The sequence below is a fragment of the Bos indicus x Bos taurus genome, chromosome 12, assembly GCF_003369695.1.
Source record: "Bos indicus x Bos taurus breed Angus x Brahman F1 hybrid chromosome 12, Bos_hybrid_MaternalHap_v2.0, whole genome shotgun sequence".
NCBI lineage: Eukaryota > Metazoa > Chordata > Mammalia > Artiodactyla > Bovidae > Bos > Bos indicus x Bos taurus.
Genome location: NC_040087.1, coordinates 28654662 through 28681448, shown reverse-complemented (window position 1 = coordinate 28681448; position 26787 = coordinate 28654662). Strand labels below are relative to the sequence as shown.

The 26787-nt window shown below is 42.0% G+C and overlaps 1 protein-coding gene across 8 annotated transcripts in view; it reads left to right on the top strand.

The window, feature by feature from the left end:
- Positions 1 to 26787, top strand: part of FRY (FRY microtubule binding protein) — a 329597-nt gene that overhangs the window by 134311 nt on the left and 168499 nt on the right. The gene's annotated exons all lie outside the window — the stretch shown is intronic.

Below are 26787 nucleotides of genomic sequence, written 5' to 3'. Positions count from 1 at the left end.
TTATATATCCTTTAATCTTCACAATGACCCTAGGTAGAGAGTATTTGTGTACCTGTTTACAGATGGGGAAAGCTGGCACAGAGAGGCAAAAGTGATCATCCAAGGTCACACACTTTTTATTTGAATTCAAGCTGGGTCTCTCCAGAGCCTACCTCAGAACCATTCTACACTCTGCCAGTCTTTGCGTGGGCATCTTCATAGGAAGATACTTTCTATGGTATCTTTACTTAAGAGACTTAAGTAAAGTATTACTGAAAGCAACAGAGGGCTTTCCTGTAAATGGGGTCCAAAGAATCACGTACCTTCATTCCCATTGCTCAAAACAGTGCTGATCCCTGGAAGCCTCTGAGCTCCTTGGGAGGTGTGGGGGGAGCCAGGCCACCTCCCCAAGATGGAGGGTAGGGAGCTACCTGGGCTCCAAAGATCCTGGGAGAGTTTAAGAAGAAGAAAGAGGAAAGGCACAAGGAAGAATCCTTTCACTCATTGACAGAGGAAACGTGCCAAAACACATCAGGGCTCTCTGAAATTGTGTATCATGGTAGATTTTTTCCAGGAAACTAGTAAGTTACACCTTCCCAAGTGGCGCTAGTGGTAAAGAACCTGCCTGCCAATGCAGGAGACATAAGAGACATGGGTTCGATTCCTGGTTTGGAAAGATCCCATGGAGGAGGAAATGGCAACCCACTCCAGTATTCTTGCTTGAAGAATCTCATGGCCAGGGAAGGCTGGCGGGTACAGTCCATGGGGTCACAAAGAGCCAAACATGACTGAAACGACTTAGCGTGAGGTGAATAGAGGTACTTAGAAGGCTGGATTGTGAACATCCCTGTTTCTAAAATAATAGTTTAGGTGCTGTTGTTTAAGGATTCAGGAAGTGAATTAGATTGGGTTTAACTTCTTCGTCTTTAGTTTACTTCGTTTGGAATGTGTTTGCATAACATTTTTCTTCTTGGAGTAAACATTATGTCTGAGAAACGAACATGTTCCACAGCGTGCTTTTAATTAGAGGTAGACATTTCTGTTCCTTTCTCTGAGACAATTTAAAGGGCCCCAAACAAGAAAAATGAAAAAAAGTGTAAGCTGTCTTCATCAGCAAATCTTCACTGTGTGCCCAGGGTGAGAGAGTTTACTAGATGCTGATGGCCAAGTAGATGGACATTGTGTTTTTAGCTAAAGAAATGTATTCAATCAATGTTCAGTATTGTTGCTTTTTATAAAATGAGACTAATCCTCTTGTATTTTTTGGCAGAGGTATAAGCTTCTGTGCCATTTCCTTCTCTTGTCTGTTGAAAAGTGCTTAGTAATTTTTGCCCTTGAATTTGTTTACTTATTGGACAATAAATGTGAGTAGATGCTGTGGTTTGTTACCTGAGTCTAATTTAAATGTGTGTTTGGCATTTTGTTCTAGAGCCCTAGTAAGAAGAGGTGTTATTTTTGATATATGTGTAATATGGTTAAAGTCAATTCTGAATAAATGTCCCCTAGTATTTCTCTTACAGAAGTTGACTTGATTTAGAAAGATGTTGGATCCTTTAAAGTTTGGATTCATGTGGATTTGTATCATATCACAAAGTTGTATTGTCTTATCTCTAATATAATTAAAACTTGTATGGGAGTAGCAAAGGTAATTTTTAAAAATTTGGAAGTATTGATTTATTGTTTATGGGGCTACTCAGGAATCTGTATTTGTTTTCTTTTTAAAAGACTGAAACCTTCAGAATTCCACATCAGTTAGGCTGCATGAGATCAGTTATTTACAATGTTAAATTAAAATTGTACTTATGAATTACTGATGTCCAGATAGCTAACTTAAATGGGGGGGAAAGGACAGGAAACAAAGATGTTCCATGAAGATAAAATATTAGATTTTTTTTCTTGTTAAAGATGTTTCACCAGTTTAGCAATATTGTTCTTCATACCTAAAAGATGCTCAGGTCATATTCATTAATATTTATGGATAAGTCAATAATTTTACTCAATTTCTGTTGCTTTATGAGGTCATTTGATAGCATTTGCTCCTGGCTGGTCTTACTATTATTTCACTTTTCCCAAGCAGTGTTTTAAACAAGGTCAATTGGGTCATCTGTAATTTTTTATACTTTTATCTCAAAACAGAGAAAGTACAGAAAACAGCAAGTAGCAGCTGCTGTCCCTCTTGCCTCCTGCTCCTTTCCTCTGGTTTCAAATTTATTTTTCCCAAAGTATCTTTTTGTAGTTCTTTAAGGTATAATCAGTGGCGGGTAAACCACTTGGTTTAGTTTATCTCGGATGCTTGGATTTTCCCCTGAATGAGCAGTGATATTTCAGCTGAGAATAGAATTCTAGTTTCACATTTATCCTCCTTCCAGACTTTTGCCAATAAGTTTCACCATGTTGCCTCTAGCACTGCTGTTGAACAGTCTGGTTGATTTGCTATTTGTTTGTGGATTATTTACTTTTTTCTCTGTCTGCTTTTATGTTTTTGTGTTTTTTTTGCTTTGTCTATAGCTTTCTGCAGCTTCACCACACTCTGTGTTGAGATGTGGATTTATTTCTATTTTCCTGTTTGAGACTCTTATGCTTCTTAAATTGAAGGCTCGTGTTTTTCATCAGTTTTGGAAAATTCTTAGCCATTAATTATTTGAAGATTACCACTTCTCCACTTTTCCTCTTTTTTTCTGGCATTCATATTAGATACACATTGCTCTATTACCTGTCTTTTTACCTTTCTTATTTCTACCCCTCTATCTTGCTGCTGTATTCTGAGTCAATTCCTCAGGTCTAATCTTCAATTTATTAATCCTCTCTCGGGCTATAGGACTTCCCTGGTGGCTCAGTGGTAAAGAATCCACGTTTCAATGCAGGAGACACAGGTTCAATCCCTGGGTCGAGAAGATACTCTGGAGAAGGAAATAGTAATCCACTCCAATATTCTTGCTTGAGAAATTTCATGGACAGAGGAGCCTGATGGGCTATAGTCCATAGGGTCACCAAAGAGTCAGACATGGCTTAGCAGCTAAACCATGACAACTCTTGGGCAGTGTCTAATCTGTTGTATAACGTGTCCAATGAGAGTTATAACTTTGGTGATATAATGTTTTATTTCTAGAAGTATGTTTTAAAATCTATTTAGGTGAGGATTTTTTAAATTTGAGGGGTACCTTATGTTTAGAACTTCTGTTGTGTCTTTGATCACCTTAAACATACATTTTTGTTTGTGTCCTCTCTTAGGTTAGCCCCAGAATCTTCACTGTCTTGGGCCAAATATTATATTAATTTCTTGGTTTGGGAATTTGTGTGTTGTGTCTTTGATCACCTTAAACATACATTTTTGTTTGTGTCCTCTCTTAGGTTAGCCCCAGAATCTTCACTGTCTTGGGCCAAATATTATATTAATTTCTTGGTTTGGGAATTTCTGCACCTGGAAGGTGATACAAATATAAGCTCCAAACTCTTTTAAGACTGTGGTTTAAAATTCTTAGGGAGGATTTTGTTGTACTTACCTAGAACTGAGGCAGGGACCATTGGAATATCTTTTCATCTTCTTGTGCCAGTACATAGATTTGTCCCTAGCCCACTGTTGAGGACCACACGTTATGTGGGCATCTTATCTCTAGTGCCCCACCTCTCAAGGTTCACAGCTTTGTTTCCGGTCCCCAAATGGACAACAACAAAAAGCCTCCGGCATAAGGAGACCAGTGGTCCTCCCCCTGTGCATCCACTGTATCACCTCCTATCTTTCTGCTTTTCATTTCCCTTTTCCTTTCTTGTGGACTCATTTCTTCACTTTAAAAAGTCCTACATTCCACTCACCATTTTCAAGTGTTTATAGCCTGTGAACTTTTGCATTATCTTGGTCTATTATCCTGCCAGGGCCCTCTACAGAATTCTTGATTTGCCTTTCATGCAGATAAGGACAGGGTGGGTCTTTGCATTGTGAGGTTCCTATACAAGCAAACATTCCCATGGCAAGATGGGGTGACCCCAAGATGAATAAAAGGAAGAGTGAGGGGACTGTCTAGTCAAAGCTATGGTTTTTCTCAATAGTCATGTATGGATGTAAGAGTTGGACTATAAAGAAAGCTGAGTGCCAAAGAATTGAAGCTCTTGAACTGTGGTGTTGGAGAAGACCCTTGAGAGTCCCTTGGACTGCAAGGAGATCCAACCAGTCCATCCTAAAGGAAATCAGTCCTGAATATTCATTGGAAGGACTGATGCTAAAGCTGAAACCCCAATCCTTTGGCCACCTGATGGGAAGAACTGACTCATTGGAAAAGACCCTGATTCTGGGAAAGATTGAAGGCAGGAGGAGACAGGAACGACAGAGGATGAGATGGTTGGATGGCATCACCAACTTGATGGACATGGGTTTGAGTAAACTCCGGGAGTTGGTAATGGACAGGCCTGATGTGCTGCAGTCCATGGGGTCACAAAGAGTTGGACAGGCTTAAAGCTCAACATTCAGAAAACGAAGCTCATGGCATCTGGTCCCATCACTTCATGGGAAATATATGGGGAAACAGTGGAAACAGTGTCAGACTTTATTTTTGGGGGTGCCAAAATCACTGCAGATGGCGACTGCAGCCATGAAATTAAAAGACGCTTACTCCTTGGAAGGGAAGTTATGACCAACCTAGATAGCATATTCAAAAGCAGAGACATTACTTTGCCAACAAATGTTCGTCTAGTCAAGGCTATGATTTTTCCTGTGGTCATGTATGGATGTGAGAGTTGGACTGTGAAGAAGGCTGAGCACTGAAGAATTGATGCTTTTGAACTGTGGTGTTGGAGAAGACTCTTGAGAGTCCCTTGGACTGCAAGGAGATCCAACCAGAAGGAGATCGGCCCTGGGATTTCTTTGGAAGGAATGATGCTAAAGCTGAAACTCCAATACTTTGGCCACCTCATGCGAAGAGATGACTCATTGGAAAAGACTCTGATGCTGGGAGGGATTGGGAGCAGGAGGAGAAGGGGACGACAGAGGATGAGATGGCTGGATGGCATCACTGACTCGATGGACGTGAGTCTGAGTGAACTCCGGGAGTTGGTGATGGACAGGGAGGCCTGGCGTGCTGTGATTCATGGGGTTGCAAAGAGTCGGACACGACTGAGTGACTGAACTGAACTGAACTGAGCAACTGAACTGATGATTTGTATAGGTGGAGTCAAAGGAGAGCAGGTTTTCAGGTGAGGATGATGGAGGACCAGAGGACAGATGCTAAAAGTCAATGACACCTTCAGGAGTGAGTGGTCTAGCGTGGATGGGGGATAGAAAGGATGTGCTTGCCTGTCAGCATGTGTGTAGCCCACTGGCCCCTCTTCCTGGAATACCCTTAGCTCTTCATCCTGCCTTCATCTTTCAAGGCCCAACTCAAATACCTCATCATCTGGAAAGGTTATTTGATTTCTTCCCTGACTCCACACAATTATACAGATGTGGATATATGTACCTGTAAATCTCTGAACCACCATATCATTATCTCAAGCAAACTGGCTTCATTAAATAAGAGTATTAGAATAGATTAGAATAGAAATAGAATAGAATAGAAAAATGTCAGGACATTATAGGTTTTAAGGGTACATGTTATTTTATGAAACTTTCAGTTGTGTGTATATCTACCAGACCTTGATATAAAATGTATATTTTTATGATGAGTAGGGGTGAAGGATACAGGAATTCTTTTTTAAGTTGAAGAATTTAGGAATTCACTGGAGGACCAGCAGTTAGGACTGCTTTCACTGCTGAGGGTCCAGATTCAATCCCTGGTCAGGGAACTAAGATCTCACAAGCCATAGGGAGTGGCCAAAAAAAAGAAAGAAAGGAAAAAAGATGCACTTTACTATCCTTTATGTTCCTTACAGGCATTACTGTGTCTTATGTACACATGCACACATACAAATACACATATATCTCCATGTCTAGAAAGTCTCCTTTATACATAGTAGACAGTAAGTGTTTTTTTTTTTTAATGAATAAGTATATGAATAAAAGGAATGGATAGATGAATGGATGAAAAAATATTAATATGGTAGCTCAAAAAGAATGTAGGATCCTGTATGTTTCTCAGGGTCATCTTGCCAACCTCTGAACTGATAATAATGGATTTTGTTCTGTCCTTTGTACCGCTCAGCAGATGAAAGCCCTACAGTCTGCTGAGTAGATGTTAATTCTTAGCCTTCAGCCTTGGGCCATCCAAGGACACCTCATTATTCTCTTATATGGTTGCTGCTCCCACTTCACCCAAGCAGTGTGTGGAGAGGAGCGTCAGGTTGACTCTTAGCGGTCAGACTAAGCCTCAGAGTATACGCTTTCATTATCTCTGCGTCTCTCCATTTATATAGCATCTACCACTAGGAGTCACAGGCAATTACCTTCTCAAAAAACTCTTTTCCAAAAAATCAAGACTCTCCAGCCTTTCAGAATTCATTAGCTCCCATAATCTTGACTTTGGAGATTTAATAGGCGAGAAGAGATAAAGCTGAAAACAAAGCAGCTTTTCATCCAGGCTGATCTGAATTTGAATCCTGATTCCACCTCTCTAGTGTTGGAAGGCCAGTCAGTCCCTCTCCTTTTTTCCTCATTTGCAAGAGCCTAGCTCGTGGGTGGGAGAAGGCAATGGCACCCCACTCCAGTACTCTTGCCTGGAAAATCCCATGGACGGAGGAGCCTGGTGGGCTGCAGTCCATGGGGTCGTGAAGAGTCGGACACGACTGAGCAACTTCACTTCACTTTTCATTTTCATGCATTGGAGAAGGAAATGGCAACCCACTCCAGTGTTCTTGTCTGGAGAATCCCAAGGACGGGGGAGCCTGGTGGGCTGCCGTCTATGGGGTCGCATGGAGTCGGACACGACTGAAGCGACTTAGCAGCAGCAGCAGCAGCAGCTCGTGAGTGGATGAGAGAAGTCAGGGTAATAGGTGGAGCTCTGACCTAATTCCTAGCACCTGCCAGATGCTGCGTTGTCACCATCACCATGATTCTCATGGTCACCTAGAAACTGGTATCAACTAAGTAAATCCCCTAGTGTGTTTCTCTGGCGGTCATCCTGGGGCTTCCTCTCTGTGCTGTTCAGGAGGAGTCGAGGCTTGAGCAGAGTGGCTGGCTGCCTGCTGTGGCCATGCCCTGTTATTTTTCAGGTGGTTGTTCTGAATTCCACCTTCGCGATGAGAAAGGCATAGCCAAAGCTGGTTTGGGCAGAACTGGTGTGGATTCTTTAGGGACTTAAGCTCTGAGAGGTGACGAGGCAAACTAACAGAAGTTTACATGACAAGGCAACACCCCTGCTCTCTCACCTTAGAGCCAGCAAAATATCAATACTTGAGGTTTATGTGGGTGTACCTTGTGAGGACTTAGGAAGTGAAACCAGGGATTTGAAGTGGATCTACGTAGAATGGTTTTCCAAGGCTTTCCAAGAGGAAATTTCACAGCGTCTTGAGCGTAGGGATCTGGGAGACAAGTAGGAACACTGTAGTGTTGGGAAGCCAACGGCCCAAAAAGTAAAAGGCTGGATTACTCAGCTAAGTAAAACACGTTCGGAAAATTTCAAGAACTTTCCTTTCTCTCACTCATGTATTTAAATGTGTTGAAAACCTCAGAAGGAAAAATAATCTAATTTTATTAGTCATCTAATCAAACTGATGTTTCCTGTTTTATTGAGATAAAATTGGTACGTAACATTGTATTGGTTTCAGATGTACAGCATGCCAATGTCATATATATCTTATAAAATGATCACCACAATAAGTTTAGTCAACATCCATTCCTTACATGGTTACAGTTTGTGTGTGTGTGTGTGTGTGTGTGATGAGAAGTTTTTAATGTAATCCTATTTTAAAGGAACTTTTGGAAATTAGTTATTTCTCTCTGTGGTGGGTCTTTGTTGCTGCATGGGCTTTTCTTTAGTTGGGAAGAGCAGGGACTACTCTCTAGTCTCACTGGAGTGGCTTCTCTTGTTGCAGAGCACAGGCCCTGGGCTTCAGGAGTTGTGGTTCCCGGGCTCTAGAGCACAGGCTCTCTCTAGTCTCACTGGAGTGGCTTCTCTTGTTGCAGAGCACAGCCCTGGGCTTCAGGAGTTGTGGTTCCCGGGCTCTAGAGCACAGGCTCTCTCTAGTCTCACTGGAGTGGCTTCTCTTGTTGCAGAGCACAGCCCTGGGCTTCAGGAGTTGTGGTTCCCGGGCTCTAGAGCACAGGCTCTCTCTAGTCTCACTGGAGTGGCTTCTCTTGTTGCAGAGCACAGCCCTGGGCTTCAGGAGTTGTGGTTCCCGGGCTCTAGAGCACAGGCTCAGTCGTTGTGGTGCATAGGCTTAGTTGCCCCAAGGCATGTGTGATCTTCGTGGACCAGAGATAGAACCCATGTCTCCTGCATTGCCAGTCAGATTCTTTACTACTGAGTCACCAGGGAAGCCTGAGAATTCTTGAGATTTACTCTCTTTGCAACTTTCGACTCGGTATTGTCAGCTATAGTCACCCTGCTGTACCTTATGTCCTCAGAACATATGTATGTAATAACCAGAAGTGTGTGCCTTCAAGAATCTTCAACCACACTTCTCAGACTGCTTGTTCTGTCCACCCTCCTTCCTGTAATTTGGCCAATACACAGGAAACTTGGTTTTTCATCAGAGCTCTGCTACCAGCCTGTGCTTCCAACAAAGTCACTTAAGTGTGATTCATCATGGTTTTTTCTCTTATGAAATGTTTAGAGTCAAGCCCAGTTTTACCTCTGGTGTACATAACAAATGTAAGCATTAACTCTCCACATCTCTGAGTGAATAAGTCACATCCCAGTGCATCCACTCAGGTTAAAGCCACCATTGTCTTAGCCGGGAGCTGCAGTGAAGCGAAACCAGGTACGGAGCAGAGTTTTCATCCAGATCTACAGTCTATCAGCATACAATGCCAATAATAATAATAAGAAATTCTGACTCACCTAAGACTTAGAAAGCAAGTGATTTATTCTCTGATACCTGGAAAGAGGAAAAGACCTGCATCACCTCAGAGAACACACCCCTTTTATCCTGTCCTTCATTAGAGCCTAGAACTGAGCAGAGCTTGCCGTCCTGTAACAGTCTGGTATTTAAAAACACTTTTCAGATGAAAACCCATGTGACATTGGGAAGGTTTTATTTTTGGAATTGCTCAAGTCTTGGTAGCCTCTGCTCACAAAACAGTTAATGGAGGCAATAGTATCCCTGTATTGAGCTTGGAGCCTAGGTGAGGGGTGACAGACAGTGATAGAGATGCTAACTGAGGGATGCAGGGAGGGAGTCTTAATAATCACATGATGGGACCTAACTTGTTCGTTTCACTGGTGGCTCAGATGGTAAAGAATCTGCCTGCAATGCAGGAGACCTGGATTCGATCCCTGGGTCAAGAAGATCCCCTGGAGGAGGGCATGGCAACCCACCAGTGTTCTTGCCTAGGCAAGCCCTATGGACAGGGGAGCCTGGCGGGCGAGAGTCCATGGGGTTCCGAAGAATCGGACACGACTGAGCAACTAAGCACAGCTGGTTTGCTAACATAAGAGACACAAGTCAGGGAATTTCTGTTGTTCAGTTGCTGCTGCTGCTAAGTCGCTGCAGTCGAGTCCGACTCTGTGCAACCCCATAGACGGCAGCCCACCAGGCTCCCCCGTCCCTGGGATTCTCCAGGCAAGAACACTGGAGTGGGTTGCCATTTCCTTCTCCGATGCATGAAAGTGAAAAGTGAAAGTGAAGTTGCTCAGTGATGTCTGATTCTTCGTGACCCCATGGACTGCAGCCCACCAGGCTCCTCCATCCATGGGATTTTCCAGGCAAGAACACTAGAGTGGGTTGCCATTTCCTTCTCCAAGGCATGAAAGTGAAAAGTGAAAGTGAAGTCGCTCAGTTGTGTCCAACTCTGCAACCCCATGGACTGCAGCACGCCAGGCTTCCCCGTCCCTCACTATCTCCCAGAGTTTGTTCAAACTCACGTCCATTGAGTTGGTGATGCTATCCAACCATCTCACCCTCTGTTGCTGCCTTCTCCTGCCCTCAGTGTTTCCCAGCATCACTCTTTTCCAATGAGTTGACTCTTTGCATCAGGTAGCCAAAGTTTTGGAGCTTCAGCGTCATTCCTTCCAATGAATATTCAGAATTGATTTCCTTTAGGATTGACTGGTTTGATCTCCTCACTGTCCAAGGGACTCTCAAGAGTCTCCTGCAGCACCACAGTTCGAAAGCATCAATTCTCTGGTGCTTAGCCTTCTCTATGGTCCAACTCTCACATCCGTACAGACTACCGTACATGATTTATATTTTAATATAAGACTAAAAATAAACTATGGGGCTTCCCTGGTGACTCAGTGGTAAAAAATCCATCTGCCAATGCAGGAGACATGGGTTTGATCCTTGGGTGGGGAAGATTCCCCTGGAGAAGGAAGTGGAAACCCACTCCAGTATTCTTACCTGGGAAATCCCATGGACAGAGGAGCCTGGTAGGCTACAGTCCATGGAGTCACAAAGAGTTGGACACAATTTAGCAGCTGAACAACAAAAAATAAACTAGAAGTAACATAGAAGAGTGTTTTGATGTACAAGTGTTTAAAGAATCCAGGATGCCACTCTTGGTTGTGGGACAGCAGTCACAGTGAGCTGGCACAGATGTGGAAAGCCTGAGCAATTAGCTATCGACTGCATTACCACACGTGAATGTGGTTCTAGATTCAGGCAGCCCTGCCTGCTGACACACCTTTGTTTTTTGGCCTTGCGTCTCAGGCTTTCAGCTCCTCCTCTGCCTGATGTCACAGACTGGCAACAGCACAGCTCTCCAGCTAACCCCTAACTGAGCAGGTCACTGTGCTGTAACATTGACACAGTTGACCTGCCACCAACAAGCCAAGTACGGAGAGGGTTCTAGTAGTTTTAATGAGTCTGATTGTGGCTGTAAGGAAGCATAGCCTTTTGTAAGTGAAATACACACTCACCCAACCTCCTCTTAGGATTTCAGACCGGATCTGACAAGAGCCAAGAGACTACGGTTGTTCTGTAGTCTGTTTGTAGTTATAAAAGAGCTCTTTTTCGTTTGTTCTGGTGCCTCTGGCCTGTACATGGATTGAACATTCTGCTGTGGTCTTGTGTTTCACCTCTTCAGATACCTCAGTTGTCTGCTGATGTCTAGATATCAGAAGATATCAGATCCTTTCATCAGGAACTTTTATTTTTAATATTTAAGAAATTTGTGAATTAGGAAATCCTGCTGTACTAATTGAAGGACAGAATTACTGTCTCTAATTAAATTGGGATCTTTATATGGTGGATTTTCATGAAAACTATTATAATTAGTCATGCTTATAGCCTGATGAAGAGAAGTGTTAGTCACTCAGCTGTGTCCAACTCTTTCAACCCCCGGACAGTAACCCACCAGGCTCCTCCGCCCATGGAATTCTCCAAGCAAGAATACTAGAGTCTGATGCCATGCCCTTCTCCAGGGGATCTTCCCAACCCAGAGATCAAACCTGGGTCTCCTGCATTGCAGGCAGATTCTTTACCAACTGAGCCACTAGGGAAGGCTGATAGCCAGTCACTAACCTCAGTGTTGACATTTCAAGATAATATTTCATCATGATCAGAATTTGCAAATTGGTGGGGTGTTTTTTGTCTCATTGTTGTATATGCCAGTCTGACAACCAGATGTTACACAGATGTCATCTAAGGATGTGCAAATAGCGGAAAGAGCACCTTTAGTATCTCTCTGCACTGTGGATTCAAGTTAGCTTTCCAGAAGGACAACCAGCTAGTGTTTTTATCCAAACTTCTCTTAGTAGAGACTCTTGCTCAACAAACCTAATAAGGGAAATGTGAAAAGAATAAAAATAATTTCTAGATTTACTTTCCTACTGAGTATAGAGATAGAATTAAAGCAGTGCTGTCCTTTAAGGAGACTAAGAAACAATTCAGGTCAGATAAGAAATATTTATATTACACTTGACAAAGTACTGGATTATTTTCCAAGTTATAAATAAATATATAACTTTTAAAATAGCTTTTTCTTAGCAAAGCAGCTCAACCTGGCACCCTTTACTTAATCTAGTAAGACTTTCACCAGGAATCTGAAAACTCACCCTAAGCCAGAAACAAAATACTATTAGTAGCTAAAACCAGGCATAATCGTTGAAAGATTGCACTGGGCGGCTGAATGACGTGATCTTTCCAGTGAGCTCACAAACTCACTTTTTTTCCGTGTACTGTTCAACTTGAAGTTTGTTTGCCTTGTTAGGAATATTCTTGGATTGATACAGATGAAAAGCTGTTCTTTTGTGACTGTTAAATAGGCTTTTTCGGCCATGAAATGAAATTTAATATACCATGAGAGTGAAAGTTCGATTGAACCTTACAGCCAATAAACCATATGGAAAATATCATGAACTCACTTAAAAAAAAAGAAAAAAGCACCAGAGGGCTTTTTATTTCAATGTAACAGTATCCAGTTCAATTCATTCATGAGTGAGGCTATAATTTTTATGGCCAGTGACTATGAGAAGATGATCAAAGCTTCTTCTTTTTGAGAATACAAAACCAGGGCAATGTTGTTCCTCAAGTTATCTCCAGTCTAGCCTTTTTGATTATATGCTTAGCTTTACTGCTTATAGAGATATCGTTTTAACACAAAAGATCATTTGAAAATACATCATTTTTAAAGTGACAGAAAATACCAATAAAAGTAAGTTCATTAATGTGACATAATAAACATTGAAGGCCCATTCTTAAAATCACTATGATCTAATACTGCTATGTTTCCACACAGCATTTTGCATTTGACTTCCCTGAAAGTCAGTGATACAGTTTTAGGCAGCAGTAGTCTTCAGCACCATAGTGGTGCTGGCTAAATTTTAACTGGCTAAAATTCTAAAAGTCATGCATTAACAAGAAGACATATTTTATTAGGTATTTTGATTTCCATTTACATGTATATCTAATATTTCCAACTTCAGTGATTCTTAAAAGTCAGCATTCCGTTTGATGGTATTTTCAAATTTTAGGAATTTCTACTCAATTCATAGGTTGTAGTTATAGAAGTTTGTGGAAGGTTAGGTAATATAATCTTTAAATAGTTTTTTGTTTGACCTAACGTGTAAGTATTGCTTTTTTAATGAGGGCTTCCCTAGTAGCTCAGTTGGTAAAGAATCCACCTGCAATGCAGAGGACCTTGGTTCAATTCATGGGTCGGGAAGATCCACTGGAGAAGGGATAAGCTTCCCACTCCAGGATTCTTGGGCTTCTCTGGTGGCTCAGCTGGTAAAGAATCCACCTGCAATGTGGGAGACCTGGGTTCTATGCCTGGGTTGGGAAGATCCCCTGGAGAAAAGAATGGCCACTCACTTCAGTATTCTGGCCTGGAGAATTCCATGGACTGTATAGTCCATGAGGTCATGAGGTGACAAAGAGTTGGACAGGACTGAGTGACTTTCACTTCACATACCATGAGGGCTTCCCTGGTGGCTCAGATGGTAAAGAATCCACCTGCAATGTAGGAGACCTGGGTTCAATCCCTGGGTTGGGAAGATCCCTTGGAGAAGGGAACGGGTACCCACTCCAGTATTCTTGCCTAGAGAAGTCCGTGGATAGAGGAGCTTGGCGGGCTACAGTCCATGGGGTCACAAAGAATCAGACACGACTGAGCAACTTTCCTGTTCACTTTCACATACAATGAAGTTCATCATTTTGTGCAATTCAGTGAGTATTCACAAAGCTGTACAATATCCACTACTAATTCCAGACACTGCCGGTTAATAGCACTTTAAAAGATAGAGTGAGTAGATTTTGATCTACTTTTTTTCCAAATCTTTATCTTCTGGAGTTTTTATTTTACCAGAAAACCATGCCTTTTTTTCCTTGGTTAAGGTAACTGGGTCATTTCAGTTTTAGCTGGGAAGTTTTGATTGCCTGCACAAATCTGGGTATGTAATGAACATATATAACGATGATCATGAGAATACTGCATATGAAATTGCCTGTTCGGTCTCATGAGTAAAACCAAAATTCAAGATACTTAATGGACTGTGGAACCTTCAGAGGAAGGAAAATGCTTACCCATGAGTCAAGCCAAATTCTGATTCACAAATGGCCGAGTGGCAGCATTCCCTGCACTCTTCGTGCTATTTTTTATCAGGATTGTTTTTTATCAGGTGGTTTTTAACAGAATTGCCTACCCTCCTCCCTTTGGTCTTCAAGAAAATAAAATGCCTTTCAGACAGATGAGGGATTCTTCTCATTCACTCAGTGAAGAGGTTTACTTTAAATCAGTATCATTAAAGTACAATTTATATACAATAAGCTACATGGGATTAAAATCTATGATTTGATGAATTTTGACAAATTTGCACACCCATGTCAGCATCACCACCATCCAGATCCAGAATGTTTCCATAATCCTTAGGAGTTTGCTGAGGCCCTGTGCAGGCCCATAGCACCACCTGGGGCCTCGAGCAACTATTGATCTGTGTGGAGGTTAATTCCCAGTTTCTAGACTTTTATATAAATGGAAGCCACATAGGGTGTACTCTTTTGTGTCTGATTTTCACTGAGCATAGTACATTTGAGGCAGTATCAATTTATTATTAATCAGTAACTCATTCATCTTTATTGTTGAGTAGAATTCCATTTAATGTATATACTGTAAAGAGTTGGACACAGTTGAGCGAATGAACCACACCAGCGACCACAATGTGCTTATTAATACTTAGTTACCTTTAAATGGTCTTTGGGTCAAAACAGAATGTTTGAGCACAATTTTGACCAATGCAAGTCTTTTTTTTTTCTTATTCTTTTTAAGATTCTTTCCCATTATAGCTTATTATAAGATGCTGAATATAGTTCCATGTGCTATACAGTAGATCCTTGTATTTTTATGTGTATTATTTAATACATATAGTAATGTATATCTCCAATCCCAAGCTTTTATTATCCCCTCCTCCCTTCTCGTTTTGGTAACCATAAGTTTGTTTTCTGTATTTTTGAGTAACCAGCACAAGTCTTGATTTTCATAGGTCATGCTAACAATTATACTAATGTATATTATATAAGGTGTTGTGATAATAGCTTACAGATAGACAGACACAGTGCTTTTTAACTTTCAAGTGCAAGTGATTGTACTTGAGACTATGCATTATACAAAGAAGAATAAGGCAGGTTTTTATTTTGGGGCTTTTCTGTCACGTTTCAGATGCACTAGTTTTAACCTTAACCCTAGCACATGGGCAATAATAATAATAGTTCATCCTTCTGTATAGTACCTATTGAGTGCAGGCACTGTTCTTAATAGTTGAATCATATCAACTCACCTAATTTTCACATCAGCATCATGGGATCAGTAGGTACTCTTATGCCCCACTTCACATACAGGGAAGCAACTTGTCGAAAGTCACACAGTACATGATGGGGTTGGGACTCAGCACAGACCATCCATCTCCTGGAGTCTTGCTGTTAACCACTATACTCAAGGCCTCCGTAGTTTTTTGGTCAGAGAAGCCAAACTTGGGAGATTTAGTAAGATGTACCAAAGGTGGTGTAGTTGGGCTTAATGTCCTGATTCAAATCCTGGTTTGATTGACTTCAAAGTTCAAGCTCGAGTTGACTTGAGAAGGGAAATGTATGAGAATAACCAGGATGGCTTTTGTTAGGTACCCAGGAACTAAAGAACAGCAAAAGAGCTATGTAAGAGTGAAACCTCTATCACTTCTTATAGGAGTGATCAGGGAAAGTGTGGTGGAATAAATGAACCTGGTACTACGGGTAGAATTTCTTTGACAAGAGGTGGCTTGGTTAGTCTGAGAAGGGTGTGTGTGTGTTTGTGATGTGGTGGTGGTGGTAGTGTTCAGACGCTGAGTCATGTCTGAGTCTTTGTGACACCATGGACTGCAGCATGCCAGACTCCTCTATCTTCCACTGTCTCCCAGAGTTAACCCAAATTCACATCCACCGAGTCAGTGATACTGTCTAACCATCTCATCCTATGCTGCCTGCTTCTCCTTTTGCTTTGAACCTTTTCTGGCATCAGGGTCTTTTCCAGTGAATCAGTTCTTCGCATCAGGTGGCCAAAGTATTGGAGCTTCAGCATCAGTCCTTCCAGTGAATATTCAGGGTTGATTTCCTTTAGGATTGACCAGTTTGATCTCCTTGCAGAGTCTTCTCCAGCACAATTTGAAAGCATCAATTCTTTGGCGCTCAGCTTTCCTTATGATCCAACTCTCATATCCAGATGTGACTACTGGAAAAACCGTAGTCTTATCAGAAGATAAATCAGAACATAATTGATTTCACATCCCCAGCAGCATCCCTGGTTAACATAAACATTTGAGGAGAAAGACCAGCCTATGAGGGACACAGAGAAAGGATATCTAAAGAATTCAGAGGAGAAAAAGTGGGGGATGGAAGGAATTGGGTAGAAAAAGGAATCAGCAGTAGTGTTTCACTGCAGCTAAGAATTCCAAAAAGAAAAGTGCTGAGAGATGGCCGCCAGATTTGTTGTTTAGGAAGTCACTGGGCTTCTAGGGGCCCAGTTTTTTAGTGATGACACAAGGTCAGATTGCAGGTGGTTGAAGAAAGAGTTGGAGAGGAAGGGCAAGACTGAAAGTGTAGATCACTCACTGGAGAACTAAGGATGAGAAGGGAGTAGAAAGAAAGCAGTAGTCAGAGATGGAAGTGTGGTGAAGGCTAAGATGAAAAGTTCTAAGTGAGCACAAGAGCCAGGAGAGCAGGGCAAGGGAGACTGACCTTTGCAGAGTGAAGAGCTGATTGATGATTCAAGGTCCCAGAGGAGGCAGGGAAAGATGCATCCACGTGTAAATGTCCACTCAGTGGATGTGGCATGCACAGTTGGGATGTGTGTGTGTGCTCAGTTCAGTTCAGTCGCTCAGTCGTGTCTGACTCTTTGCGACCCCATGAATCGCAGCACGCCAGGCCTCCCTGTCCATCACCAACTCCCAGAGTTCACTCAGACTCATGTCCATCGAGTCAGTGATGCCATCCAGCCATCTCATCCTCTGTCGTCCCTTTCTCCTCCTGCCCTCAATCCCTCCCAGCATCAGAGTCTTTTCCAATGAGTCAACTCTTCACATGAGGTGGCCAAAGTACTGGAGTTTCAGCTTCAGCATCAATCCTTCCAATGAATATTCAGGGCTGATCTCCTTTAGGATGGACTGGTTGGATCTCCTTGCAGTCCAAGGGACTCTCAAGAGTCTTCTCCAACACCACAGTTCAAAAGCATCAATATTTCGGTGCTCAGCCTTCTTCACAGTCCAACTCTCACATCCATACATGACCACAGGAAAAACCATAGCCTTGACTAGACGAACCTTTGTTGGCAAAGTAATGTCTCTGCTTTTGAATATGCTATCTAGGTTGGTCATAACTTTCCTTCCAAGGAGTAAGCGTCTTTTAATTTCATGGCTGCAGTCGCCATCTGCAGTGATTTTGGCGCCCCAAAAAATAAAGTCTGACACTGTTTCCACTGTTTCCCCATCTATTTCCCATGAAGTGATGGGACCGGATTGTGTCCAACTCTTTGTGACCCCATGGACTGTAGCCTACTAGGCTCCTCCCTCCATGGGATTCTCCAGACAAGAGTACTGGAGTGGGTTGCCATTTCCTATTCCAAGGGATCTTCCCAACACAGGGATTGAACCCATGTCTCCTGCATTGGCAGGTGGGTTCTTTACCACTGTGCCACCTGGGAAGCCCCTGCACAGTTGGGATATGTTGGGACAAAAAAAGTCAAAATACCAACAAAATAGAATGTAAGCCAGAAAAAGATGAGAGAAGGTAGCATCTTAAATTTCTTGGTAGCTGCCGTAGTTTAAGGAGAAGGCAATGGCACCCCACTCCAGTACTCTTGCCTGGAAAATCCCATGGGCGGAGGAGCCTGGTGGGCTGCAGTCCATGGAGTCACGAAGAGTCAGACATCACTGAGCGACTTCACTTTCACTTTTCACTTTCATGCATTGGAGAAGGAAATGGCAACCCACTCCAGTATTCTTGCCTGGAGAATCCCAGGGACGGGGGAGCCTGGTGGACTGCCGTCTATGGGGTTGCACAGAGTCGGACACGACTGAAGCGACTTAGCAACAGCAGCAGCCATAGTTTTTTTTGTTTTTTTTAAGCCTGTGGGAGCTTCTCTTTTGTTCAATTAAAATGAATATTAACTTTGTAAATAATTTTAATTGAGGTTTCCCTTCTGATGTTCAAATAATGGATTTGTCCTAGAAACTGTTAGGTTTGTTGGAGAAACTGACTCCTCTGAAATGTGCAAAGCCAGCTGCAAATAGGACAGATTCTCTCAAGAGTTTTTTAATTTCTAGAACAAATGCAAAATATTCCTCCAGATTTGAATCTACCTTCTCATTTCACATCCCAGGGTACCAGGCAGCATCTTACTTGCTGGTGAAAAGTGGAAGTGTTAGTTGCTCAGTTGTGTCCAACTCTTTTGGGACCCTATGGATTGTAGCCCACCAGGCTCCTCTTTCCGTGGGATTCTCCAGGCAAGAATACTAGAGTGGGCTTCCATTACTTGCTGGTACCTGTAGCTGATTTGAGATGTTCTCTATCATTTTCTTGATCTCAGGATTTTTCTCAATATTTTGTTTAAGAATCAGCATGTATTGTCTTATTTCAAGAAATCCATTTAGTAACTGAATAGAATGAAAGGAAACCCAGTTTCATCTGTTCCTGTAAGCCCCTTTTCTTCCGAGGAGCAAGCACTTTTAATTGACTGCAGCCATGAAATTGAAAGATGCTTGCTCCTTGGAAGATAAGTTATGACCAACCTAGACAACATATTAAAAGGCAGAGACATTACTTTACCAATAAGGTCCATCTAATCAAAGCTATGGTTTTTCCAGTAGTCATGTATGGATGTGACAGTTGGACTATAAAGAAAGCTGAGTGCCAAAGAATTGATGGTTTTGAATGGTGGTGTTGGAGAAGACTCTTGAGAGTCCCTTGGACAGCAAGGAGATCCAACCAGTCCATCCTAAAGGAAATCAGTCCTGAATATTCATTGGAAGGACTGATGCTGAAGCTGAAACTTCACTCCTTTGGCCACCTGATACAAAGAGCTGACTCATTTGAAAAGACCCTGATGCTGGGAAAGATTGAAGGCAGGAGGAGAAGGGGATGACAGAGGATGAGGTAGTTGGATGCATCACTGTCTCAATGGACATGAGTTTGAGTAAACTCCAGGAGTTGGCAATGGACAGGGAGGCCTGGCGTGCTGCAGTCCATGGGGTCGCAAAGAGTTGGACACAACTGAGTGACTGAACTGAACTGAAGCCCCTTCTTCCATTAGATCTGAATGGTTTTAATTAGTGCTTATGAATTCTTATTAGCGAGCTAATCAGGTTGGCATGAAGTAATGCTCATTTTTACCTGTGGATGAACTGAGGGCTGATTCTTCCACTAGAAGTTCAGTGATCCCTGCAGGCATCAAGATACAGAGGTTATCTTCAAGGTGACTCCAAGCCCTGGGTCCCTGATTGCCCCTCGTGTAGGGAGAGACTTCTGTGGGCGAAATGGCCAATATTCTGAACTGGAGCTTCTTGGGCTTGTGCCTTAGGTATGTTTCCAAGGTTGGGTCAAAGTTGGCACAAATAATATCTAGTGGAAACAAAAAGCGTGTCAGAGATGAGGATGTTTTGAACCCTGTTTTCTGTGGTTCAGCCTGAGGAGAGTGCCTGCCGCTGCAGGTGGTGGTTCTAGATGAAATGCTTGAGCAGCATTCTCTGCTCTGAAGGGGCCAGCTCACTGCTCATTACTGCCCCCACCCCGCCATCCTGTGTTCTTGTAAAGGAAAGAAATCCCAGCTGCAGAAGTTCAGCTCTGAAAATTTTCTGTTAACTACTTCAGTCAGTTCAGTTCAGTCGCTCAGTCATGTCTGATTCTTTTCGACCCCATGGACTGCAGCACGCCAGGCCTCCCTGTCCATCACCAACTCCCGGAGTTTACTCAAACTCATATCCATTGAGTCGGTGATGCCATCCAACCATCTCATCCTCTGTTGTCCCCTTCTCTTGTCTTCAATCTTTCCCAGCATCAGGATCTTTTCCAGTAAGTCAGTTCTTCACATCAGGTGGCAAAAGAATTAGAGTTTCAGCTTCAGCATCAGTTCTTCCAATGAATACTTTCAGGACCAATTTCCTTTAGGACGGACTGGTTGGATCTCCTTGCTGTCCAAGGGACTCTCAAGAGTCTTCTCCAACACCACCATTCAAAACCATCAACTCTTTGGCACTCAGCTTTCTTTATAGTCCAACTCTCACATCCATACATGACTACTGGAAAAACCATAGCTCTGACTAGATGGACCTTTGTTGGAAAAGTAGTCTCTGCTTTTTAATATGCTATCTAGGTTGGTTGTGACTTTTCTTCCAAGGAGCAAGCATCTTTTAATTTCATGGCTGTAGTCACTATCTGCAGTGATTTTGGAGCCCCAAAATAAAGTCTGTCACTGGTGAAAATGAAAGTTGCTCAGTTGTGTCCGATTCTTTGTGACCCCTTTGGAATTCTCCAGGCCAGAATACTGGAATGGGTAGCCTTTCCCTTCTCAAGGGGATCTTCCCAACCCAGGGATCGAACCCAGGTCTCTTGCATTTGTGGGCGAATTCTTTACCAGCTGAGCCACAAGGGAAGCCCAAGAATACTGAAGTGGGTAACCTATCCCTTCTCCTCAGATCTTCCTGACCCAGAAATCGAACTGGGGTCTTCTGCATTGCAAGCGGATTCTTTACCTACTGAGCTATCAGGGAAGAACACACATATGTATTATAAAATCTCACTGATGATGACATCAAAATCCTAAGTCAGTGATGCATAAATGTGTTGTTATACAAACATACTACAGCTTCAAGACTGGAGAAGTTTGGTGTTTGTTGTTCTTTTTTAAAAATTTGGTTGTTTTTTTAGCATCCTACCATTAAAAGGGTTCCTCTAAATTACATAATGAGAATTAAAGTTGTAACAATGTTATATTTTTTTAAGAGAAAGGGATAATTACCCTTTATAATGTTTCTTTTCTCCTTTTTGTGATGCAGCTTTCTAGTTATACTTGGAAGCTTCCAGGAAGCTAAATTAAAGGTTTAATTAATGTTAGTGGGGTGGGTGTTGCCCCAGGAAAAAAGGTGGAACTTAGTTTCAGCTCCTGCACATTATGAAAGAGGTTACACATCTTAATTTTATCTAGTTCTAGTAATAATGGTATTGAAAGGAATTTCAATAATAGTAATAACTCTCAATTATTGAGTACTCTGTGTCATTCATCTTGCATTTCTGTGAGGTAGGTTGGCATCATGTATCCCTACATTACCTAAAAGTTAACTGAAGCTTAGAGAAGTTAAGTGAGATCCACTGAGGGACCTCGGAGTCAAAGTCAAATCTCTCACAATCCACAGTCCATGCACTGAACTGTGACATGATAATTAAAAGAGTAAAATAGCGTCTCGTAAGCAAGGTTGGTGACATATTTAACAAATTTAATACGTTCATATTAACTCCAGTGGCATTGCTGAGCGGCATGTTTATTGAAATATCTCTTAAGATTAGTAATAATTGGTAACATTTGAAATTAGCAAAGTCCTACCTATGTGGGGCACATTGGGGATTTTGGGGGGCCACTAAAAGTTCAGAAGTATAAAGTTATTTACTAAATAAGCCCCTTGTATCCCGAAATAAACCACCTTTTGGTAAAGGAGACTCTAGACTTGTCTCACTGCCATGTCTGCGTCACTGCTATTGCCATCTTTTCTCTTGCTTACAGATTACAGAGAGGTCCAGTGTGGAAAGACTGTAAAATGAAAATGTAGTTAGCGTGCACTGAAACTGTTTGGAAATGGAGGTAGAAGTCAGTGGCCTTTTTAGGCAGGTATGGACACAGAGAGCTTTTAGAGTTCGTGTTTTCTTAAGAGAGGGAGAGGTTGGAACATCCTGAGGTGTGAGAAGCACAAACAGAGACCTTTCTCTTTCCCTTTGGAAGTGCTCGAAACCCCTACTGGTTTCTTCCTGACAGGCGAAATCCTCTTGGATGGGTCGGGACAGCAGTGCTCTTTGATTCAAGGGAAGCAAACTTGAAGAAAAGCCCACCGTGCAGGCTGAGAAGGGCAGCTTGCTTTTTCACATGGCAGGCGAGATGCTCGCCACCAGATCCTGCCTAGAAATGGGAAGAAATGAAGGGGGTTTCCTTCTGTAGCTCCATTGGGAAAAGATAAAGAGTTGCTTCCCAGATGGCTCAGTGGTAAAGAATCTGCCTACCAGTGCAGGAGACGCAGAAGACTAGGGTTCAATCCCTGGGTCAGGAAGATCCCCTGGAGAAAGAAATGGCAACCCACTCCAGTATTCCTGCCTGGACAATCCCGTGGACAGAGGAGCCTGGCGGGCCATAGTCTGTGGGGTCGCAAAGAGTCAGACATGACTGAGCACATACAGCACACACACAGGGTTGGATAAGTGCTGTCGAAACCAGTTTTCAGTGCCTTATTCCATCTTAGAAAGTGAGACATTATTGAAAAAAAAATTTAATGATAACCGAAGTGATACATCATGATACTCTGTTTTTAGTTTTTGGTTTTTTTTATGGAAAATTTCAAACATGGACTAAAGTGGGAAGACTGTGTAATGACCACTGTGATCATCTCAGCAGTTACCCACTCATGGCCCATTTGTTACACCCCCAGCACCCCTCCCCAGAAGTATTTGCAGGAAACACTAGAAACCATTTCATTCAGTCTCTAAGTGTATCTCTAAAAGATTGATTCTTTTTTGAACAAGACCATTGCAACACCTAAAAAGTTAAAAATCATCCCATAACATTATCAGATATCTAATGTGTTCAAATCACTGATGGTCTCATGAATCTCGTACTTTCTCTTAAAGGATTATTTGCATCAGAATCCAGATCAAATCCACATAGTGCAATAGCCTTTTTTAAAAAATCAGTAGGCTCCACCTCCATTTCTCTTTGTACCTTTTTATTGAAGCAGTGCCTTTCTTTACTTCAGTTTCTTTCCGTCTGGATCTTGCCAATTGCATCCCTGTGATTTAGTGTAACATATTCCTCTTACTCCTTCTCTAACTCCCGTGTTTCCTAAAAATTGGAAATGTATCTAAAGACTTGGTTAGATTCAGGATTTTTGTTTGTTTTGTTTGGGTCAAGACTGTTTCATAATATTTGCTTCCATCAGGAGGGACAGCATCCATTTTGCTCTCTTTGTCCTGTCTGCAATCCCTCATGTTCAGTGCTGAGTCTCTTGATGTTTTGGGTTTGTTCAGCCCTTCTGTTCACTGTCAACCCAGTGAGCTGGAGCTTCTGGGAAAGGTCAAGTTATAGGCTAAGGTCTCCCAGCTTTGGACCACTAAGAAGTTTCTGGAATTTGTCACCCCCACAGTTTTGAGATTTTTAGAATGATTTTTGAAAAACAAAAGTGTAAGTCAATTCAATTAATGAACCTTTAGTAAATAAGTAAATTTGCACCAAAATACAGAACAAAGACAATTTTTAAAAGCATACAAAGCACACTGTTCTTACTGAACAAATGAGTCCATTATTTTGAGCCTCCTCCTTCATGGTCAGTTTCTACTTGTTCTATAAGTACCTGTTATTTAATCTGTGTTAATCTAGTTTTTCTGCCTGCCATGCAGGAGACCTGGGTTCGATCCCTGGTTTGGGAAGATCCCCTGGAGGAGGAAATGGCAACCTACTCCAGTATTCTTGCCTGGAGAACCCCATGGAAAGAGGAGCCTGGTGGGCCACAGTCCATGGGGTCGCAAAGAGCTGGACACGACTGAGCAACTAAGCACAATCTCCAATTACTGCTTATTTGTTGCTCTTTGAGAACTACTTGGTCTCAACTGTGTACACCTTGGATTCTTACAGACCTTAGATGGCATGTGCTGATCTGCGGGAGAATCTTAAGCAGAACCATGCCTCTGCAGTTCTCTTTTCTCAAGTGGGCATGAGCCTATTGGACTGCTCTATGTTCAGATGACTCTTCTGAGCTTGAGCAAGTTTGTTTCCCTTCTTGCTTTCATTCTCCTCTCCCTTCCTTTGTTCTCTTTTTCTTTCTTCCTTTTCTCTGTACTTTTTAGCCAGTATGAAGCTGTCTTTCCCAGGTCTACTTTTTAACCTCTTGACACTGATAAAATCTATGCTGATGCAAAGATAACTTCGGAAATGTTAAAAAGTAAACTTGATTCTCTGTGTCCAGAGCAATCTTTCCAAATGCATAGGGATACATTCATCTAATCAAAGTGTGTGTGTGTGTTCAGTCATGTCCGACTCTTTGCAACCCCATGGACTGTAGCCCTCCAGGCTCCTCTGTCCATGGAATTTTCCAGGTAAGAATACTGGAGCAGGTTGCCATTTCCTACTCAAGGGGATCTTCCCGACCCAGGGATTGAACCTGCATCTCCTGCATTGCCAGGCAGATTGTTTTAACACTGCACCACCTGGGGATGACTATATTCATCTAAGAAACCTTACTGAAAAGTTTCAGCTCTGTACTAGGAGTGTAGGGAGACAGATAAGTTACAACACTGGAAATGCTGGCCAGAATAGATGCAAACTAAGTGCCATGTGACAACAGATGACTCTACTTGGGGAAAGTGGGGAATAGCTTAATCCTGGAAGTGACATTTAAACTAAGTCTTCAAAGACTGTGATTAAGACAGCATATTTGTGTAAGAACAGTTCGGGAGAACTCAGTATACAGATATGTTGTTTTACTGGGGCATGGAACGCAAGTAATGGGCTGATGGACTTGACTTAGGAGTATAGCAGTAACTTAACAGAATTAATATCTTCTGTGTTTAGGGTGTAAGTCTTTTGTGGTTGAGAATTTCTTAAAAATATCTGACATTAACGGGGTCCTCAAAATAGTGGTGAAGATTGAACAACACTTATTGTTGCAGAATTGTACAGTTAAAAATCATTCAAATGGTCAATCTTGTGTCATACGTATTTTGCCACAGTGAAAAGTATATTAAAAAGTTTATTACAACAAAACAGACACATGCCAGTAAGAGGATCTCTTAGTTGGAGAAACTGGACATCCTCAGCCTAGAGATATGATTGATTAATTTGGCATTTGTCTAGCCATTGCCAAGCCACGCCCTGCCCTGTGACTTTAAGTGCTGGGAAAAAGAGAGGGTCCTACATTTCTGCAGCTTAGAATAGGCACTAGGGGTGGCCATCAGCTGATCACTCTTGGTTGTGTATTTGTACAGGGTAATAAGTGCCATGAAAGGGTACATACGCAGAGCTTTGCAGGCATGTGGGGGTGTGGAGCAGGTGTTAGGAGAGGACTCAGTGAAAGGCTTCCCTGAGGAAGTGACAGTAGCTGAGATTTGACTGGTGAATGAGTCTAGGTAATACTCAGCATTTCAGCTTCTTATCCCCCCTGGCAGGAACACTGTGCTGGTCAGCATCCCCACCGAAGTCTCATTTGACACCTTGTGAGCCCTCCATTACTGTTGGGTGATGAGTAAATAAAACAAGGAATAGAAATGTTTCTACAGGGTTTGTTCCAAAGATGTCTATGGAACCTGGCCCTACCTGTTTTCACTTCTTTGGTTTCACATTTGTATTTTGTTTTACAAAGGGCTTCAGATGATATTAAAACATAGGAAATGCTTCACAATTTATTTGCTGAATTTGTGCTCTCATACGGTCAACTGACTCTGTCTCTTTATTTGTTCTTCTTTGTTCTCAGTTTCATTTTGATATCTGCTCTTCCACCTGTGTGTTCAAGATAATATACTCTGAAGAGAAAATGTTTATTAGCCCTTAAGAACACAGCAGTCTCTTCATTTATGATGAGTCTGCATTTTGAAGCTGTGTATTTTGCAAATGAGACAGAGCAGTTAATTCACACCGTTCTCGATTAAGCTTCGTGTACCCAGACTGAGCCCATCTTTTTAAGAACAGAGACCCTGGGGGCTGAGGGTGGGGCACACCTCCGCCTTAGGCGTGTATAGACATACATATGGATATGGCGAAGAAGACTGGAGAAATGAGACAAGGGAAGGGTCTTTGTGGTCAGCAAAATGTGAACGGACTCTTTCCAGAACATCTACCTTGGCTCAAGTAAAGCTTTAATTTTTGATATATAACTTTTTACATGATTTCTAATCTTAAACCAAATTTGGGTCGGCGTTAGCTTCCATATCTGTGTCAAAGAACATTAAGGATAAATAGTTATAAAATGCCCTCCTGAAAGGTCAGTGAAGTCTTCCTAATGTAAACAAAGACATCACGGTTAGGAAAATTTGTTTGTGTGGACCTTTGTCACTACCCAGATTATTCTTGCTGAGATTTGGATGCGTTACAAGTCAAAAAATCACGCTCAAAATTCAGCACCTACACTAGTAACTCTGACTAGTAGGCTGTCCCTAAACACCGGACCAATAGTTAGGCCTACGGTAAGTCCCCTACATACAAACTTTCAAAGATGTGAACGTGCCCTTGTACACCAGCTGGTGTACTGTAATACTGTACTTTTCAAGGTTATGTAAGATTTAAAATGTTTCCTTTATTTTCTGTTTGTTTTTTATGTACATGTTATTTGCGTGACAAGTATTATAAACCTATTATAGTACAGTACTATATAGCCGATTATGTTATTTGGGTACCTAGGCTAACTTTATTGAATTTATGAACGCTGTCTTGGGATGGAACTCATTCATATGTAGGGGACTTAATGTATTTTGTTTCTAAATCTTGGGACCTGAAATGGTGTGTCACTTTCAACTTTTTATTATCTGTGAAGTTCTGAGATAGGTACTAAAATTTCAAATAAATTCCCTAATTTG